The sequence below is a fragment of the Bos indicus x Bos taurus genome, chromosome 6 (assembly GCF_003369695.1).
Source record: "Bos indicus x Bos taurus breed Angus x Brahman F1 hybrid chromosome 6, Bos_hybrid_MaternalHap_v2.0, whole genome shotgun sequence".
Classification (NCBI taxonomy): domain Eukaryota; kingdom Metazoa; phylum Chordata; class Mammalia; order Artiodactyla; family Bovidae; genus Bos; species Bos indicus x Bos taurus.
The window spans coordinates 67,095,807-67,116,308 of NC_040081.1; the positions used below are offsets into that span (position 1 = coordinate 67,095,807).

At 42.3% G+C, this 20,502-nt stretch overlaps 1 protein-coding gene and 1 non-coding gene across 5 annotated transcripts in view; one reads left to right on the forward strand and one right to left on the reverse strand.

Moving 5' to 3' along the window:
- Window positions 1-16,583, reverse strand: part of TEC (tec protein tyrosine kinase) — a 168,598-nt gene extending 152,015 nt beyond the window's left edge. The window contains exons 1-2 of one of the 4 annotated variants that reach the window (XM_027544444.1): window positions 16,485-16,561; window positions 15,745-15,823 (exon numbers count right to left, since the gene is read on the reverse strand). The gene's annotated coding sequence lies outside the window, so the exon portion shown is untranslated. Of the gene's footprint in view, window positions 1-15,744; window positions 15,824-16,306; window positions 16,332-16,484 lie in introns of those variants that run through there. The other 3 variants (XM_027544443.1, XM_027544442.1, XM_027544445.1) reach the window with 3 other exon arrangements.
- TRNASTOP-UCA lies at window positions 11,265-11,337 on the forward strand. The gene has a single exon. It is a non-coding gene; the product is annotated as a tRNA-Sec (tRNA).
- Window positions 16,584-20,502: the final 3,919 nt, after the last annotated feature.

A 20,502-nucleotide genomic window follows, 5' to 3' on the forward strand; every position in this document is an offset into this window, starting at 1 on the left:
TTTTTTTTTTTTCGGCCATGCCGTGTGGCTTACAGGATTTTAGTTCCCTGACCAAGGACTGAACCCAGGTCCCAGCAGTGAAAGTATGGAGTCCTAACCACTAGATTGCCAAGGAATTCCCAAGCTTACATAATTTAAATTGTTTTTACCATCATGATATAAACATCTTACTCTTAATACATAAGATAATTAAAAGGCCAATTGTACTTTGATTCACATCTAGTACACGGTTGTTTCACACCAAATCCTGTACCTCTAAATCACCCATCACCAAGCAGACCTCGATCTCTCCCATCTCCTAAGAAGCAGATGTCCTGCTGGTTTCTCTGCCTGCTCCCAGCACCCTCACAACCAGTTTGCTCCACAGATTCTCCCACCTTTTCTTCTACCACCCACCCTCTCTACATCCTTAGTCTTACTATGAACTTCCTTCAACTGCTTTAATTACAACTCTTCTCCTTTTATAATCAACCTAACAGGTTTTTATCTTATAATCTGTACTATCAACCTATGCCTGAAAACTTCAAAGTACTTCTCCCTTTAATGATAAAGGCTGGTCCGTCGCTTGCATTCTCCACACTGGATCCTCTTTTGGGTTATTCCTTAATCTTAACTACATATCATCATGTCAAATTCTACCTGGGTTCCCTCTTCCCATCCTACCATCTGTTTCCAAGAGCTCAAGGACATAGATGTCTTCCTTTCCCCACGCCTTTGTTTGAGTTCTCTCTGCCTAGAAGAGCACCTGTTGAAATCCGGCCCATTTGTTAAGGTCCTGATCACAGGTAATCTCTTTTAAGGAGTGTCCCTGATATACCACTCTGGTCACAATCAGCTACTCCCTTTAAGTACCTCAAGGCAACTGGACAACTTATCACAGATATATAAAGCTAGTTGTACAGATGAATGCAGAGACGGCAGAGTTGGGAGAGAAAACCATGAACCAGGTGAGTCTAACAAGCAGCATGACCATGAGGTCAGTGACAAAAGGAGAAATCAGAAGGGTATTTGCATGAATGGCTTGAATGCTAAAGGAGAAAAGCTTTTACATGTCCTGGAAGGAACAAAGGGAAGCCAGGAGAAGGCTACAGAAGAGCCAGCTGCAGAGAAGGGAGTGTTCTCACTCTGTGTGGCTGGGCTGTGGGAATGCTGATTCACAATGGAACAATGCCCTCAGAGGGCCACCGGAAAGATGTGGGCAGGAAGCCAGTAGAAGGCTGGAAGCTCAGAATCACAGGGGAGTTGAGAATACATAAGAAGGCAGCTAATCAGAAAGGCTGGGAGCCAAGGAAACTAGGGATAAGAGGCAACGCTCTGGCCTAAACTGGCTGAGATCCCAGAGTGTCAGAGGCCAGATGAGTTAAGCATTCAACAATCTTTGATCAACACTCAAACGTAGGTTGATGAGTAATTGTTCTAATGTCTACAAAGATCCGATTTCCCTAATGTTCCACTCATGGCACAACTGACATCTCCGTGTGTGGGCTGTGCCACAGGGGTAGTGGATTGGGGGGAGTACCAGGGAGGGGCTGGGTGTGGAATCTCCCTTCATGGGGGCAGGGCTCACAGACTGAAAAGGGAAGAAACAAGCTGAATATGTACAGGGTCTACAGGGATCAAAGACCTCCAAGCATAGAGCAGACCACAGTAGGCACCCAGGCCCAAGAAGTAGTGAATTCATCTAGCTGTCAGACAGAGAATGGCAACAGGAAATGCACGACAAAAATATCTTCTAGTCTGTCTATTAGTTAGCATTTTCAATTCCAAACAACTAGATTTGTACACACAACAGCAGCAAAAAGGAATGTATTAGCTCACATAACCAAGAAGTCCTGGATGCTTCAGGCACATCTGAATGCTGGGGTTCAAATGCTGCAATCTGTGCTCTCACCACCACTTGGTACTTCTCTCTGCGTGTCAGCCTCATTCATTCCCTCCTCCTTCAAACAGCTGCCTCCATGTAGTAGAAAGATGGCCACCAGAAGTTCTAGGTTACATTACTTCAGCAGCCTAAAAATCCCAGAGGGGGAAAAAATGCCTCCTCTCTTAAACTGAACCAGAAAAAGAGCCTGAGTGAGTGAATCTAGGCCATGTGCTCACCTCTGACCAATCACCTGGCCAGGTAAGGAGGAACTTCTCAGATTGGCCAAAGCTGAGTCACATGACCATCCTTGGCATTGGTGTCAACCCCACCCAAACTACATGGACTGTGAATAGAAAGTTCCCCAAAGGAAGGAAGTCTGGGCAAAGACAGTGTAGTGACTTGTCAGTCAGGCCCCAGATACCAAAAGAGAAGCCCAGTTTTGTCACTTAAACCATTAGAAGGACTTTGAAGTCAGACAGAACTGGTTTTAAATTTCAGTTTTGACACTGACTAGCTGTGTATGTATATATGTTCAGCCGCTCGGCCGTGTCTGATTCTTTGGGGCCCCATGACTGTATCCCACCAGGCTCCTCTGTCCATGAGATTTCTCAGGCAAGAATAGTGGAGAGGGTTGCCATTTCCTCCTCCAGAGGATCTTCGACCCAGGGATTGAATCTACATCTCCTGTGTCTTCTGCATTGCAGGTGAATTATTTACCACTAAGCCACCTGTGTGACCTCAAGTAAATTACTTAATTTCTCAGTGCCTCAGTTTCCTGCTTATAAAACAGTACCTACCTTCTAGAGATGTTTGGAAAGATTAAATGAAATAACGCACATAAACTGCTAAGCATAATGCTTGATGAACACGGATCAATAAATAGTAGCTATTATCAGTAATAATAAAAATCATGACAATTATTATTCAGAACAAGGGCGCCACATGAAGGATTAGTTGTGACTTGGTGAGAGAGAGAGCCAGGTTAGCAAACTTGGATAAATCAGCCTCAGGTCAAGATTCATTAAGGGCAACTCAGGCTACAATACAGGGGCCCTGAATGAACTCTGAGATGATAATTCAAATCAGTGAATGTGTTCAGAACCTATATACTATGTGCCAGCCACTGAGGATAGAGTGATGAGTGAGTGAGACACATGGCTCCAAGGTAAACTACCATGAAAAATGACTATGGCTTTGTAACATGATTTTGGGGAGAGGAGAGGGTGACTGAAGCTGCTTCCCTACTTTTAGCCGTAGGCTGTGAACACTGAAGAGTCCTGAGCATACAGGAGAAAAATGTCAGGCCCCACTGCTGGAATGCTAGGAAGGTATACAAGGACTGCAACCACTGCCCCCTCCCCAAAAAATGCCTTTGCATGAATTAGGAAATTATGTCTCTTCATTTAGACACTTCACTTCCATCCTCACAGTAAACACATCTACCAAATTGTCCACCTGAATGACATCCCAGAGTTTTGCCGTGAATAACTTGCACAACAGTACATGGTAGCCCTGGGTATAGGCAGGGAAGATGACATGGGGGCTTGAAGGGATCAAGGAATAGGAGGGATAGAGAATCTGGAGTCTCCAGGCTTTTGGAGACAGAGAGTAACTTTTGCTATGGGGCTGCTCCATTTAATATGGTAGACACTCACCACAAACAGCAATTAAGCATTTGATATGTGGCTATTACAACTGAGGACTAATTTTTAAATTTCATTTTAATTAATTTTAATTTAAAATGTAAAACTGAAGTGGTGTAAAATATGTTTCCTAACTTTGTTTGATAGGATTACATTTTACTTTATCCACTGTACTGCATAAGATATTCTACTGAATTGCACTGCATTGTATTATACTGTATTGCTCATAGTAAGTTCCTGAGTTATTTCTAGTATCACATTAATAACTTTTATATGATTATATGGTAAAATATTTTTTATGTACTGAGTTACCCAAAATATACTATTAAAATTAATTTCACTTGTTGTGTTTTGCTTTTTTTTAATGTGGCAACTAGAAACTTCTAAATTACATGTCTGGCACACAGAATATTTCTTTTTTAAAAATATGTATTTATTTATTTGGCTGCATGGGTCTTAGTTGAGCATGCAGGATCTTTAGTTGTGGCATGTGGGATCTAGTTCCCTGACCAGGTATCAAACCCAGGCCCCTTGCATTGGGAGCATGGAGTCCTAGCCACTGGACCACCAGGGAAGTCCCTCACAAAATATTTTTATTCATCAGTGCTGCTGTGAAGACATCTTAGGACCTATAGTGCGAAGGGGCTTGGAATGATACCCAGGGGAGCTGGTTGCTTTTAGTTTTGTTTGAAGCAGATCTCTATGTTTTCTTCCAGGTTTTCCAACTCTGTTGACCAGGAAGGAAAATAACAGAGGGAGCGGGCAAGCAGGTAGCTCAGTATGTGTAGCTCAGGAGAGCTTGCAGAGTACACTGGAGTCAGACTGTATTGTTCTGAACTCTGGCTCTACCACGTAACCAAATTTCCCAAGTCTCCTTCAGGCTCTTCATCTATAAAAATGCCCAAAATTATCTTGTGTACTTTATAGGGATTGTTGGGAGGGTTAAATGAGATAATCCAATGTAAAGAACTGAGCATGGAGTCTGGCACATCTTACATGCTCAGTTAACTACAAGGGGGCCACTGGAGCATTATTTGGAAATAAAGAAGGTGCAAATGAAAGCTCTTCCTGTACAACAGAGCTTGGGTTGCCATGGCTTAAGAAGGTACACCATGTCCACGTGTCTCCTCAGCATTTATCTTTCTAGACAAAAGAACTGCACAGAATTATTTACTCAATCCTCTATGCTGCTGATTAATATATTGCTTTTTTCTAAGTCCATTATGTTTTTAAGGTACATTGATGAAACAATCTTACATGCTTAAGGATCATGAAAACTGGTAAGGTAGCATTTCTGAATTATGTGTAACAACAGCTAAGATGTAGCTAGCTTTTTTGTTCCAAATCCTACAGTGAATCAATGTCTTCAGTTAAGAATTGACAGTAATACCTGAATCTCATTCTTGAGTAAACTAGAACATCCATTTGTATGTACAGACGGATTCAGTTTACCTAAATGCTTTCTTTACTACTTCCCTGACATTTTGCATGAACTTGAGACCAGCAATTTGGCTTCTTATGTCCCAAAAGGTTCAGGTTGACTGTAAACTTGGGAGTTTACACTGTGTTCTCCCTCTTCTACATGTTTTACTTTAGAAATAGTAATAAATAAACTAACTTTCTCACATTTGTAATCTCAGACATGTCCATCTATGCTTAACCTCTGTTCTGTCTTCCAGTCCCCTCCCTATTCCTGACTTTTAAAAATATTTCTCCCAGCCTCCCTCTGACTAAATTTATTTAATGGCCTTTGTGTGGAGTCTTTTCACAGTTTATCCCTAGCTTCCATAACTATGCAATGTTCCTCAAGAACTCTAGAGAATTTGTCAAACACGATTCCTCCTCACAAAGGAGTAGCCTATCCCAGCAAAAGGTTATATCTGCTTAAAAACTGTAAAATCCACTTTCCCAACACATAAACTTCTGCAGAATTTGTTTTAGATTCCACTCGTCCCACAAGTTCAGTTCAGTTCTCGCTCAGTCGTGTCTGACTCCTTGCGACCCCATGGACTGCAGCACGCCAGGCCTCCCTGTCAATCACCAACTCCTGGAGTTTACTCAGATTCATGTCCATTGAGTCGTGATGCCATCGAACCATCTCATCCTCTGTCGTCCCCTTCTCCTCCCACCTTTAGTCTTTCCCAGCATCAGTGTCTTTTCAAATGAGTCAGTTCTTCCACAAAGACCAAGAAAAATTCCACAGACACCACATTAAGTTTATCGTCTGATTCTCAACAAGGCATTATCCTCTATGAGGCTCACTTTTTTCATCTGTAAAATGGGCATAATATACATGTGTTAAGTTGCTTCGGTCATCTCTGACCTTTTGCGACCTATGGACTGTAGCCTGCCAGGCTCCTCTGTCCATGGGATTCTATAGGCACAAATACTGGAGTAGGTTGCCATCCCCTCCCACAGGGGAATCTTTCCAACCCAGGGATTGAACCCACATCTCTTACATCTTCTGCCTTAGCAGGTAGGTTCTTTATCACTAGTGCCACCTGGGAAACCCATAATTTAGATGTCCTTTGCTAAATAGAGCAGGCCATCTCATTACTCACGAATGTATATAAAACACTCTGGGAAAAGCTCAAAGTCTTTTACAAGCATTAGGCCATGAATCTTTCTGAAGTGGACTGTTAATTAGGTGTCATTATGCTTTGTTTAATAGATGGAAAACCTGAGGCTTGGGAACACAATACCACATAATGGCTATCTTAGAAATCTAGCCTAGGCTTTACACAGCAGACTGAGAGATTGCGGGGAGTTGGGGTAGGGATCTGAATAGGAATTCACTCTGCTCCAGTTCTTTATCAAGAAACTGCATTACTACAAAATTCTCTCCTGTTACTGGTTGCCCTGCCCCTCCTACTTCCTCATGCAGTCCAGTAATGGGGAAATGGGTGGGAAAGTCGGAATTCCCTACTGAACATATAATGCCTTCCCCACTTCCGTGAACCCTAGACCAGATACTAAAGACAAATTTAGTTTCACAGATCTCATTACAACTCCTCCACATTTTGTTACTGATCCCTGGAAACTTTTCCTATCAGACATCCAACAAAATAAAGAGGCTGTAGACATTTATCAACAAGAACACAGTCTCCGCAAATAAACCTGTCAGGCTACTCCAGCTTTACTATCTGACCTACAACTGGGTACATGGCATGGCCTCAAGAACTCCAGATAAACCTTATGTCTTCACCCAAAAGAGATACCATGGATCCAAAAGGTCAAAAAAGAGGTAATGGAAATTTTATATAGCCAGTGAGCTTTTACAAACTATTATTATGTACCTGCTGACAATGATTAATGGAAACTAGAAATCCTTTAATCCCAGAGTGGTATTTTGAAAAATATTTCCTGAGAAAACAATTCCCAAACGGGAAAAAGATAAAGCAACACTATTTACTTAAAGACAAACAAAAAATATGTCCAACAATTGGGGAGTGGTTCAAAAATATCATTGCATATTAACAAGACAGACTGTCAAAAGGCTATTAAAAATGATAATTATTCCTATAAGAAGATGCCTATTTTGAAAACTGTTACCCAAAGAACAGCATGTCTAAGTATAATCTCATAAAGTATGTGTGTGTGTATATATATATATATATATATACACACACACACATATGTGTGTGTTTATGTATCTATATATGTGTTATACATGTAAAGATTATCGAATTTAGAGTTACATAAATGGTTGCACACAATGCTCCTTTGGTTAGTTATTTTCTAGAAAGTTGTTAAAGATTTGTAGAAAGTCAAATGATGATAAAGATGATGGAGAGGGGAGTTTACCAAGATTCTCTCTGGAACAGTTTGGGGGTTATTTTAAATCTCTTTTTTGCAAGCTTCACTATTGTTCACAATTTTTTAACAATGAATATATAAAGTTCTATAAAATGACTTCTTTTTAATGATGGCAGGGAGAGTCCAGAAAGCACACTGAGAGCTGAGGAATGCTAGTGGCAGGCAGAGTTCCATCCTTGGTCTGGGGGAGGAAAGCGGGATGTGTCACCAGCTGAGCCTCAAAAACCTTCAGCTATGATTCCAGAATCTATGAACAAGAATTCTTTAATGCACTGCTTCTGTAACTGGCTTAAATTTGTGACAAATAAGCTGAATATCATTTTAAAAAAGTAAAAAGCATTCATACCTAAAACTTACATATCTAACAGCACTCAAAACTCAGTTAAATTGTTTTCTTTTTCTCTGCATGCTTAAAGGATCAAGCATTTTTATTACTCAAGGCAGGAAAATAAAATAGAAAGCCAACTGCCTTCTATGAAACAAAAACAATCCCAATGGTAAAAACTAACTCTGCTGCTGCTGCTGCTAAGTCGCTTCAGTCGTGTCCGACCCTGTGCGACCCCAGAGACAGCAGCCCACGAGGCTCCCCAGTCCCTGGGATTCTCCAGGCAAGAACACTGGAGTGGGTTGCCATTTCCTTCTCCAATGTATGAAAGTGAAAAGTGAAAGTGAAGTCACCCAGTCGTGTCCGACTCTTAGCGACCCCATGGACTGCGGCCCACCAGGCTCCTCCATCCATGGGATTTTTCAGGCAGGAGTGCTGGAGTGGGGTGCCATTGCCTTCTCCAAAACTAACTCTACTGCGTGCTTAAATTATTTGCAGAATAATAAACACTGAAATCACTACTATGTAGGAAAAAAAAACCACAATTTAACTTTGGGGTTCAGTTCAGTTCAGTCTCTCAGTCGTGTCCGACTCTTTGCGACCCCATGAATCGCAGCAAACCAGGCCTCCCTGTCCATCACCAACTCCCAGAGTTCACCCAAACTTATGTCCATCAAATCGGTGATGCCATCCAGCCATCTCATCCCCTGTCATCCCCTTCTCCTCCTGCCCCCAATCCCTCCCAGCATCAGAGTCTTTTCCAATGAGTCAACTCTTCGCATGAGGTGGCCAAAGTATTGGAGTTTCAGCTTTAGCATCAGTCCTTCCAAAGAACACCCAGGACTGATCTCCTTTAGAATGGACTGGTTGGATCTCCTTGCAGTCCAAGGGACTCCCAAGAGTCTCCTCCAGCACCACAGTTCAAAAGCATCAATTCTTTGGCACTCAGCTTTCTTCACGGTCCAACTCTCACATCCATACATGACTACCAGAAAAACCATAGCCTTGACTAGATGGACCTTTGTTGGCAAAGTAATGTCTCTGCTTTTCAATATGCTATCTAGGTTGGTCATAACTTTCCTTCCAAGGAGGAAGTGTCTTTTAATTTCATGGCTGCAATCACCATCTACAGTGATTTTGGAGCCCAAAAAAATAAAGTCTGACACTGTTTCCACTGATTCCCCATCTATTTCCTATGAAGGGATGGGACCAGATGCCATGATCTTTGTTTTCTGAATGTTGAGCTTTACGCCAACTTTTTCACTCTCCTCTTTCACTTTCATCAAGAGGCTTTTGAGTTCCTCTTCACTTTCTGCCATAAGGGTGGTGTCATCTGCATATCTGATGTTTTTCCCGGCAATCTTGATTCCAGCTTGTGTTTCTTCCAGCCCAGCGTTTCTCATGATGTACTCTGCATAGAAGTTAAATAAGCAGGGTGACAATATACAGCCTTGACATACTCCTTTTCCTATTTGGAACCAGTCTGTTGTTCCATGTCCAGTTCTAACTGTTGCTTCCTGACCTGCATACAAATTTCTCAAGAGGCAGGTCAGGTGGTCTGGTATTCCCATCTCTTTCAGAATTTTCCACAGTTTATTGTGATCCACACAGTCAAAGGCTTTGGCATAGTCAATAAAGCAGAAATGTCATGTGGAAATCTCACAAGTTGTGGCTGAAACTTAATATTGGGGGATACTTGAGGACATGACAGTTTCCAAAGAAATAGCTAACAGAAGAACACTATTAGAACTCTATTCAGAATAAAGAGAAGAGACATTACAAGTTTTCCCTATTAAATCAGGCTAGAATTTTGCAAAAACGTAAGGTAAAGGAAGTAAGATACTTGACAGAGTTCTACTTTATAAGCCTTTCATGTAGTATATGACGATGTAAAGTTTTTCATTTTGATACTCTGTAGCTAAGCATTTCCAAAGCTCTCAACCTAAAGTTGGCCTATAGTTACCAAAGGAAAAATATATGAAATATTGCTGAAATCCAGAGAAATCTTCCTCTTTTAGAAATGTAAAACCTAGAGGATTTGAAACCTAATTTGCACACACTTCCCTTCCTCTTCCAAAGCTACTCCCCTTAGCTATAAAAATCAAGACAATCACGACACTATGCTAAGAAATATATGGGTGAAAAACAACTAATAATAAGTAAAATTAATGTTGTCCTCTCAATGTTTTCAATCAGGATTATTTCTAAATAATATACTTGGGAATACTTAAATTGAATACTGTACGGCTTCAGTCTATTCAGCCAAAGAGAAGTGAAAGTACTATCAAGAATTTAGTGAATATACACTACTGTTTGTTAATCAGCTATACTGATACAAAATAAAAAGTTTGAAAAAATAAAAATATAATAGATTAAAAAAGAATTTAGTGAATATAGACTATTGGATACAACTTGGATAATTATAACAATATATATATGTGTGTGTGTGTGTATATATATAACTATCAAGTGTTGACAATTATCTGGAAAATTCATGTGATACAATGATCTAGTATTCATTAGACATGCACTCTTAACCTGGGAGAGTTCGCATTTCAGCTAAGAAGACAAAAAGAAGAACTTATATGAATTACTCAGCACATTAAAGAAAAGGTATGCTGCTTCGAAAAAGATGTTGCAATGTCTTCAAAGGTTCTGTTTAGAAAAAGGGAAGGACCTCTGTGGAAATACAGAGGGAAGAATGAAAACTGAAGGTATTCCCCTTGGCCAAGCTTTTGTTCACAATGGTACCTAGTGAGTTCCAACTGAGTGTTTCCTAACCATCCTATCCTTTGCTGTCATCCTTCAGAATGACTGCTGTATCTGCTCCACTGTAGCAACTGGCAGCACTGGTTTTTCTGGATTCCCAATGCATAGCCACCATCATGAGAGCATAGAGCTTTGCCTTTTCTACACAGATAAGGTGGTGTGTGATCAACACTCTTCCTACTTCAGTGGAAGCTAACTCTTGCGTCACTCCTCTATGCGTAACCAGAAAATCATGTTGGTATTGTCAAGCTACTGAGATAGAAAGCTGTAAGATCACACTGCATTAAGGGAGCCTGAAGAATGTCTCAGCTGGTTAAACAGGGTTGGGAAAGTTGTGATCATCTGTGAGGAGCAGGGTAAGTCCGTCATCCCTGCTCATCCAAGCCAGAAACAGGAACTTGGTGCCCATTTCAAGAAAAGGCGTGAGCTCTGAAACGGGAAGAGAGGATGTTGCTGCTGGTCAGGCAACTATGTGATAAATGCCTCCAGAAGGACATATGATAATTTCCACTGGAGATCACATGATCACCAATGACACCAGGCCCATCTTTCAGCTTAAAACATTAGACTTATAGAGGCTGAGTTTCACTGAAAAGTGTAACACTAAGAGGACAAGGGGACATAATGAGTCCTCCTAGACAAAGCCAATTTGAGAAGCAGGAACCAAGGCTCTATGAACAGTAAGCTATACCTACTCAAGCTAGGGCTGGAGAGGGGTTTTGCTTCCTATGACTCCTGGAATCAACTGGTAGCAGATCCTAAGCGTGGTATAAGAAGGAATGAGGGGCCTAAACTGGGCTGGGTGAGAAAATACACGCAGGCTGGTTAGAAAATGTTTACTGGGACTTCCCTGGTGGTCCAGTGGTTAGGACTCCGTGCTTTCAGTGCAGGGGGCCCAGGTTTGATCCCTGGCCAGGGAACTAGGATCCCACATGCCATATGGTGCACCCAAAAAGTAAAAAAGATAAATTAAAAATAAAAGAAAATGCTTAGTCTGGGTAAAGGTAGGAAAAATGCCAGCACACTGCTGTGGCTAAACCACACTAGTCCCTTTGCAGGGATGATCAAGAAAGCTACACTTCAGGCACTAAGAGCAGAGTAAACAAACCTTCTGCTTTCTCTCCCGCCTGAGAGTCCAATAAAATGAAAATTGAGGGACAAACCCACAAGGATGGAGAGAATGAGAAAAGAGACAACAGTAAAAATACTTTGGTGGGGTGAAGGGAAGCCAAGATCCACCCTGATTTATACCATGGAATCTCAAAATGCTAAATTGTTGTTGTTCGGTCTCTCGGTGTCCGACTCTTTGCAACCCCATGGACTGCAGCATGCCAAGCTTCCCTGTCCTTTATTATCTCCCAGAGTTTGCTCAAACTCATGTCCACTGAGTCGGTGATCCCATCTAACCATCCCATCCTCTGTCGTCCCCTTCTCCTCCTGCCCTCAATCTTTCCCAGCATCAGGGTCTTTTCCAATGAGTTGACTCTTCGGATCAGGTGGCCAAAGTATTGGAGCTTCAGCATCAGTCCTTCCAGTGAATATTCAGAGTTGATTTCCTTTAGGATTGGCTGGTTTGATCTCCTTGCAATCTAAATAAGTCAAGACGATGGCATCCTCTGTAGGGGGAGGGGTGATCGAAAATGAAAATTGAAAGCCTCCTAAGGACGCAATTAGGTCTCCCAGGTCTCCTGGAGTTTCTCCCCTGCCTCTTCCCCCAGAGGAGTTACAGGAACATGTAACTACCCGCAAAGAGGGCAGAAAACAGAAGGTCTCTGTATTGGAGTATGTCAGCCACAGCTCAGGTGTTTTAATACCATGGAGGGGTTACATGAACATGCAGATGCTGAGACAATCAGCCTCTTCTCCACCTAGCTCCCAGATCCCTGACAGCCAAGCTCTTCCCATCAGGCAGGAAAAAGACTGCAAGAGCTTTTTCTGAGCACCCTCACCAGCCCAAGAGGCACTAACATCAGAGTCTCCCCAAATCACCCCATAGTGAATTTCCCAGTCAACAAACCCACTATATCTTTAGCTTTTTAATTCCCCATTTAGATATGAGTAGACAATGTAGGATATCAGAAATGCAAGGAAAGTCTCTAACACAAAAGGTAAAGACCTAAACAGACAGACAATAGCAACCTGGGGAAACAGTCTGTGGAGGAAGGAAAAAGCTTTAAAAAACAAAACTCCTCAGAAAGATAAGACACTGAAACCATGAAACAAAATCAAGAAAGAAAGAAATACAAAAGCCACACACAAATACATATGTATATATATTCAGGGAACAAAAAGGTTTTAATTTTAAATATTTAAAATATGACTGATTACACTCATGAAAAACTCAGTGGAAGGAGTTCATGATAATATTGAGAAAATCTCACCCAAAATAGAAACAAGAAATAAAAAGACAGATAAGAGTGAAGAAAAGGTAAGAAAATATCTAGTATCCAGCCCAAAATATCTAGTATCTCAACAATAATTTTCTGAAAGTGACATCATAGAGAAAAAGTAATGACCAATAAGATAACTCAAGAAAAGTTCCCAAATTGAAAGACACAGATTTCTGGACTGGAAGAACCCAGAACAGTGGATGAAAACAGACCCATATCATAGCACACATGAAAATTTCAGGCTATGGAGGCCAAGAGAAAATTCTATCAACTTCCAGAAAGGAATTCTATAAACTTACTTCTACAAACAGCAGGTGTGTAGAAAGGTTACAGACAAAATTAAGAAATCAGAACAATTTTACAATTGTTAATTGTTAAGATTCCTTAACAATTAAGGACTCTGAATTTCTCAACAGCAACACCACAATCCAGGAGGGGATGATGAGACAATGCCTTCAAATCTTCCATCCTATAAATCTGCAGCCAGATAAACTATCAATTTACAGTGGTAAACATATTTTCAGCACTTGCTATTAAATGAATAGACAAAACACAAATCAATAAACTAAATAGAACAAAATACACATCCTATGCAGCCTTCACCAGGAAACTTATTGAGGATGGACTACACCAAGACAAAGGAGTCCGCAAAGATGAGAAAGGCATGTGCCACGGGTAACAGGAGAACTGATACAGGAGAGAAATGATGAGGATTCCCAGGATGATGACAAACGGAGGTCCTCAGGGTGACCTCTGTGCCCATATGTAGAAGGCAGCCAGTCCAGACTAGAGCAAGCCAGGAGGCTCAGGGACACCTTCTTCGAGGAAAATGCAATTGACTGAATACCTGATGCATCCAAGGGAAGAATTTGAAAACTATTCAAAAGTTTTGGGTAAAATTAATGATGAGTACATAAAAAGCTAAGTCAGTGAACAAACAAAGCAATTACTGACTCTGAAGAAAAGAAGTTGTACTTGGCTTGGCTATGAATATTGATCTAATTACTATTTAACCATAGCAAGGATAGGAAAATAAGGAAGCTGTGGTTAGATGGGGGGGTCAGAGGGAAAAAGAGAACCAAGTCATCATCTTCCACAGCGGGAAGTGAACAGATAAACCTTCAGACTGAAAAGTGCAACTACAAGTATCGCCTACAAGGAATAAATACCAAAATAACCAGCTCAGGGAATCACAAGTGTTTATTTCTGGAGAGGGAAACATGTAACTTGGATTAAAAGTTTAAAACTAAAACTAAAAAGAAAGAGAAGAATATAACAAAACAAAAAACATAGAGGCTTCTGTGCCCTTTTATTATTTGCTTTTGCTCTGTTTCCCTAATAACAATTTGTTTGGGAAATTCCAGCCTTGTTTCACCTAAACAAAAGAAAATATCATTTTCTACATCTAGACCATGCAGCTGTGGTCATCTGAGCTCTGAACAGTCAGACTTAGTGGGAAAGTTAATAGTTATAATCCAATTCAAGAAGGACTGGCTGAGCCAGAGCAGAGATGCAAAGGCAAGCCTGGGTGGAGGCATGCTTGTAGGTGAAAACTGCTATGCCTCTCTCCTCTGGGGTTCTTTTCAACATAGCTAGTCTCATGGCATAATCTCCTGGGACAGGATAATTTTAGAACTGCCAGGGACCATGGACCAATTGCACTCCTTTCTAGCAGACTCCAGTTACTCCAGCTAAGGCAGCTCACCTTCACAGTGATCAGCTGCTCCACTTTGCCTGAGTCGACCGGATAAAAGAACATAGTAAGGGCTCTGAAACAGGCAGCCCCGTCATCAACAGCATCTATGCACCAAGCTGAGAGTCAACAGCCCTGTCAACTACGTGGACTATCCCTGCCCTGAACAAGAAAATGATTCTCTCCAGGGGTGGAATCCCAGGGAGCAGTGGAGTGGGGTGGAAGCCAAGGAGCTGGAAGAGCTGGGGTGGGGAAGGGAGGCACCAACCAGGTCAACCTGGAGGAACCTGTAGGTAGAGATATGCCTGGAGCGCAAGGCTCAGGCTGCCAACGCTCTGTACACACAAAGGAAGGTCTCTACCAGCAACTCTTCCCCAAGCAAAAAGTGGCCAGACACAGCCACAATGCCACCAGCCATCCTGTCCAGGGTCAGCTTAGGAAGCAAAGATCGCCTTTTTCTTGAGATTCACTATGATTTGATAAAACATAGATTCTGCCCTTGAGTGACTAGCTGCTGACAAAATATGATGACTATTTTGATACACAATAAGCAAGGAACAGGTTGACAGTGCTAGAACATATATTAATATTCTTTTTTTTTTTTTTTCTGTTTGGGAAGATGTGAAAATTCTAGTTCAAGAACCTGTGTGTGGCAAACTAGAGGTTTGCCAATCAAACAACACTGATTCCCATGTGTTTGCAACGCTTGCCCTATACAGTTCTACAAACCAAAATGTACACACCCTCTGAGAAGAATCAAGATCATTAACATAAATGCAGTAAGCATCTAGAACTGACAAAAGAATATACTGATCAGATTAACTGGAGTATTGGGAAAGTATGGCTTTTCCCTAAACTATGAAAATGTACCTAAACCAAAAAAAAAAAAAAAAATTTCAAATACTTAAGGAGGCTGTTATACACATTTTCTATTCTCCATATAAATCATGACACTCCATGTGATTCTCAACAACTAAGCTACCAGTATCACAAACCAACCTGTTAAATCCTAAACTTACTTGGGAAACCTACGGGTTTGTTGGAGTGTTTCCTTCTTTCTAGCTCTTTAGGGAAGAATTATCTAGAAAAAAAAGTGAATTCTCAGAATTTCCTAAGAGGAAAAAAATGGGCATTCACTGGAAAAACACAGGGTATATGCTCAGAACACTTAACTATTTTGGATAAGCTTCAAACCCACTTAGCCACCAGTCATCCTGTTGCTCTAACTTAACACTGAGACCTACCCTTCTAATCAAGTCTTCCAGTTTCCAAAGAATGGCAACAGATGAGACTGTTTCCGAATCTGATATACAGCAACTTGTTCTTCCATGGAGGAAAAAAAAAAAAACAAAATCAAACCAAAAGGAAATTTAGGATCCGAAGGAAAGCGCACACCCCCGAGTCAAGGCCCTAGTTTCCCCAACACATGTATTCACCGACTCCCTGCTATCGAGATTCAAACACAGTTTCCCAGATTTAAAATTGTGAGGCTGGATGGGAGAGGCACTCAGACACATGCAACCGTGGAAAGTCTGTCGATTCTGCCAACTCTCGCATCAAGACTTCGCTGCTGCCCAAGAAGAGAGGAGGAGTGAAGTCCGCGGCGAGGCTGGAAGTGAACCCAACGCTGAATTTGCTACAGGGCGGCCTCGGTCCCAAGACTCTAAAGGAGAAGGGGCGGGCGCTCCTCGGGAGAAGCCAGCGCCGGAGCCCAGGGGACGGAGAAGCTGCGGCCGCCGGAAGGCGCGGCTACGCCGGGACGCGCACCTGTACCTCCGTAGCCCGCAGAGGATGGGGGGTCCTCACCTGGGGCGGCGCGCTCCGGCTCACGGCCGCGCGGGGTAGAGAAAATCCTTCCTGGTTCCATGAGAGTCAGCCTCTGGCCTGGTGGAACCCTCCTCTCGCCGCACACATCCCCACCCACCCTTCCCCGCCCCGAGTGGCGCAGGCCCGAGGCCGCCCCGCCGGCCCGCAGCGCCCTTACCTGGCTGGAGTACACCGCTTCGCGGAGCCCGGGACACTGAAGTCCGCCGGAGCCGCGGAGTCCTGTGCCTGGAGCCCCGCCCCCTCCTCCGCTCTCCCCGCCCCGGCCGGCCCGGCGACCGCCCGGCCCGAGAGGGCTCCGCCTCCAGCTCCGGGAGGCCGGCGGCGACCTGTTCCCACTGCTCTGCTGCGGTTCTGAGACTGAAGGTGGGAGTGGGTCGCTTACGCGTTCCGACTCCCGGGACCCAGCGGGAGTTTCGGGGAAGTCGCGGGAACGTCCCTGGTGTTTCCTGGACGCAGGAACCTCCTCCTTCCTGCCCCCCACCAACCGCCCCGCGAGGACGCAGACACCCCTGGCCCGGGAGAACCCCGAGTGTGCCACCTGTGGGTGACCGGGGACTCGATCGGAACTAGGGACCACACCTCCCCTTCCGCTAAATGGTGGCGAGCCAGGTGGTAACGCAGTGAGGTGGAGCGAAGCAGCCAGTTTTACCAAAAGAATAAGTCTTTTTCTGTCCAACTTGAAGCAGCAGAGCGCATCTGATACACTTACAGGTCACGTGGTGTATGTATATGTGTGTGTGTTCTCGCTCAGCGGCTCAGCCCTTTCTGACTCTGCGACCCCATGGAATTATAACAGGTCACGTGGTGTGTGTGTGTGTGTGTTCTCACTCAGTGGCTCAGCCCTTTCTGACTCTGCGACCCCATGGAACTATCATAACCTTGATAATCGACGTTACTCCAGCATAAAAAAAAAAAAAAAAAAAAAAAGTCCACCATTTTATGTAGGGTGAAAGGCACAGAGAATTTAAAGAACCTACCTAATGTCAACCAACAACAAACTGAAAGGCTGGAATTCAAATCCCTGTAGTCTGCCTCCTGATTTTGAACGCTAAACCACAGCTCTCCTGGCTCACCAAATCTGAGTGTCCACCATGTCTCATGAGGAGAAGGAAATGGCAACCCACTCCAGTCTTCTTGCCTGGAGAATCCCATGGACCCAGGAGCCTGGCGGGCTATAGTCCGTGGGGTTACAAAGAGTCGGACACGACTGAGCAACTAAGCACAGCCCAGCACATGTCTCATGAGCTGTTAAGAGGCCAGAGAAATACAAGGACTCTGCCCTCCAGAAGCTTTTAGTATAATGGGGCGAAAGGGACAGTCAGTCATCAATAAGCAAGTGAAAAATGAAGCCATGCACGTGCAAGAAGCGTCCTGGCTAAAATACAGTAGGGTGATGGAATTGAGAGTGTGGGGAGGGGAAGACCACAGATCCAGTTGTCTCCAAGGCTTCTCGAAGGAGGTGACAGTGGAGCTGGGAGCTGAATGATCGGCCAGGTAGTCAGCCTGAAGATGAAGCAATGGGAAAGTCACATTCATTAATCCTCATTCTACCTTGTGCTTGTTGGAGACCTAAAAGCATGCCTTCCTATATATTCTCTCTCTTTTCCTCATACAGTAACCCTGAGAAGTCTGACAAGATTCTATTTTACAGAAAAAAAAATCTAATGATTAATGATTTGCCTAAGAGGGAGGGGCGATGGGAAGAGGGCACAGATTTGAACCAAGGCTTTCTGATTCCAAAACCTCTTTCACTCAGGTGAGGGCCTTGAGTATGACGTCTCAGAATGAATCTAGTAAAATTTCTCTTTGGTGATCTTGCCTCTTCGCAGCCCCAGTCTCTTCTGCTGCCTGTTGACTGGTTAAAGAATTTCCCCCAGGGCAGGTGCTCTTTGAGGGAGCACAGGTCAGGAACCTTCTGAAAGTATGGAAAATGTATGTGTGTGTGCAAATTATAATTATGTAATTATGGTAATAATGTTGGCTTTCTCCCAAGAAAAATGCTCACACATATATGTATAAGGGAGAGAACTTAGAATTCTCATCAGATTGATCCAAAAAAGGTAAAAGTCACTGTCTTGAGTTTAACAGATACTTGTGGTGATTAAAAGAACTAATTTTCAGCTCACTTTCCCTGGAGGGAGGCAGGTCTGGTGACTCCTGTTTTTGACTTGGTGAGACTCTTAAAGTTTATGAAGGTTGATGGAAAGGGAAGCAAATCCCGATCCTCACATAACACCTTCATAAACGGCCTCCCTTCTTAGAAGAGAAGTTCTGTGTTGTCACTCTCTGTTCTCAAGAAAACCATAGACTGATCTGTAAACAAAACATCTAGGTAAATATAACTCTTTATTGGTGATAATTAGTTTCCATAACATTATACCATTTCCAGAAGAAAGCATTGTTTATATTACCAGTCAAGGAGCATAAGTAGGTGATTAACACATGTATATCATCTCCAAAGCCAGTAGAGAGTACTGGCATTGGTTTTCAGCAGTGTTTTTAGAGACAGTGTCAGGAGAGCTTCAGCTACATTAATGAAAAGGTGTAAAACTGAACTCAGGATGTGGTAGACCTAAAAAATTTAACCTGTACTATTTCTTATGTGAAATGGGCAGTAGCTTTAATAGAAAACAGCATACATATTATGTATGGCTGAATCCCTTTGCTGCTCACCTGAAACTATCACAACATTGGTTGTTAATCTGCTATACCCCAATACAAAATAAAAAAAAAATTAAAGAAAGATCTAGCTGCAGTTTATGTCAGTGTTCTGCCTATGTTTTCCTCTAACAGTGTTATAGCATCCAGCTTAGATTTAGGTTTTTAATCCATTTTGAGTTTCTCTTTGTATATGGTGTTAGGGAGTGTTCTAATTTCATTCTTTTATTAATATATGTAACTGAAATGGCATATATGGAAAAAGAATCTACAAGAGAGTGGAGAGATATATATATATATATATATATAGCTGATTCATTTTTGCTGTGTATCTGAAACTAACACAACATTGTAAATCAACTATACTCCAATAAAAAATTTTTTAAAGAAAAAAAAATAGTATACAAGGTTAGGCTTATGTAACTCAAACTTTTAGGTTGGGCCTCTTCCAAAGAAGGAATCTGGTGATGGACCTGAAAAGATTTCTTCCTCTTCCTCCAAGGAAAAGATTCAAACATTCTTACTGCCCTGTTTATTTTAATAAAGTTGAAATATAGACGGGGGGAAAAGGCGATCTATGACTTCTTTGAGAGAGGGACTCCCTTCTTACCATATATCCACATGGCTTCATGAAATTCATATGTTTAGGTGAGAAATATCAGGTTGACGTAATCTTAGTTCCTTGAGAAAAGAAAATGCCTCTTTTTAACTTTCAGATAGATTCCACATGATGCCTGAGAAGACATGCAGAATCAACAAGGAAAGTTTGTAAATAAAGTGGTGTTTAGCATTTGGAGCTTCACTCTTTTTTGTACCTCTCTGGCTTCCTTTTGTAACATTCTTCCTAACCATTGTCCACGCCCGTCCAAGGTGAATAGTAAATGTTTGTGGAATAAATGAATGATAACAACAATGATGCTAATAATGTAGACCTTATCAGTCTTGTATAGGGTCTGTTCCTACATGAACATCACTTCATTGTGGTGATATGATATGTCTGCCTCTCTTTCCATCATGTACTGAAAGTACATGTAAAAAGTATAATGGTTGCTTCTTTGGAACTAAATACATGGGAGGAAAGAGTTCTATGTTGGACACAAAATCAAAAATTATACTCCTGGGGATAGCTGGGAAATAAATCATTTGAAAGAAGGAAAAAGCATCATGTACAAAGCATGTGCATAAGATCGTCAGTTCAGTTCAGCCGCTCAGTTGTGTCGACTCTGCGACCTTATGAACTGCAGCATGCAAGGCCTCCCTGCAATCACCATCTGCAGTGATTTTGGAACCCAAAAAAATAAAGTCAGCCATTGTTTCCATGGTTTCCCCATCTATTTGCCATGAAGTGATGGGACTGGATGCCATGATCTTAGTTTTCTGAATGTTGATCTTTAAGCCAACTTTTTCACTCTCCTCTTTCACTTTCATCAAGAGGCTCTTTAGTTCTTCTTCACTTTCTGCCATAAGGGTGGTGTCATCTGCATATCTGAGGTTATTGATATTTTTCCCAGCAATCT